Source organism: Arachis duranensis, chromosome 10 (assembly GCF_000817695.3).
Source record: "Arachis duranensis cultivar V14167 chromosome 10, aradu.V14167.gnm2.J7QH, whole genome shotgun sequence".
Classification (NCBI taxonomy): Eukaryota; Viridiplantae; Streptophyta; class Magnoliopsida; order Fabales; family Fabaceae; genus Arachis; species Arachis duranensis.
In genome coordinates this window covers 95,825,174-95,826,431 of record NC_029781.3, presented here as the reverse complement: position 1 = coordinate 95,826,431, position 1,258 = coordinate 95,825,174, and positions in this window count along the sequence as shown.

Below are 1,258 nucleotides of genomic sequence, written 5' to 3'. Positions count from 1 at the left end.
ACGTTGGAAATGTCAGTCAGTCAGACAAAATTCGTCATGAACTGTGGATGACTCCAATTATTCATCATGATGGGTGATGATTGGATTTTTGACGGTTTAGAATTTCACTAATGAAATCTCGTTGTAAAGTATAGTCTCTAAACCAACAATGGCAAGGTTTGGTTGTCAAGGGTCTGCATCATTATCACTAGTCACAAGTATGGTAGTTGCAAGGATTAATCTCACTAAGTCATCCTTTAATCAAGTAGCAAAGGAAAGTCAAGTGAGTAATATCAATCCAAGTCCATAAGTCCTAGCTTTTCACTAATTGGATTATTGAAGGCTAGAGTCAATGGCTATCAACTATCAATCAATTGGACACTAGTGACTCAAGAAATCCTAAGTCACCTTCTCAAGCCAAGAACATAGAATTCTACTCTAACATCCTCTCAAGCATTTCATCAAACACTTGGAGGGTAATGAAAGAAAGCATTTTTATTTGTAAGAATAAAAGGAATCAACAACTAACAATTACAAAGAATTAACAAAACAACAATCAACAACATCACAATCACATGAATTATCTCAAATTGCATTATTAAAAGAAAACAAAAGAACAAAAATATCTCAATTACAAAACCTAGAAACAAAATAAGAGAAATTACAACAAGAGGATAGGGATAGAAAGAAGAACCAAAGTGTAGCAATCATCAATTGAAGGTAGAAGTAGAAGGAGACTTGAATTAAACCTAGAACTATGAGATCCTAATCTAACCCTAATTCCTAATCCTAATTCTAGAGAGAAGAGAGAGCTTCTCTCTTTAACTCTAACTACTTCTAAAACTAAACTATGACTAATGATTAAAAGTATGTTGATTCCTCTTCAATCCTTGGCTTAAATAGCATCAGAAATGAGTTGGATTGGGCCCACAAGGCTTCTAAAATCGCTGGCCACGTATTGCATTAAGTGGGTCATGTGCCACCATCGGCGCGTCCGCGTACTGTGTGCGTGCGCGCCCCTATGCGCGATGCAACTATGGCAAATCTTATATCGTTTCGAAGCCCCCGGATGTTAGCTTTCCAACCCAACTATAACCGCATCATTTGGACATCTGTAGCTCAAGTTATAGTTGTTTAAGTGCCAAGAGGTCAGGCTTGACAGCTTTCCGGTTCCATCATTTCTTCATGAGTTCTCCAACTTTACATGCTTTTTCTTCATTCCCTTAATCCAATCTTTGCCTCCTAAACCTTAAATCACTTAACAAACATATCAAGGCAT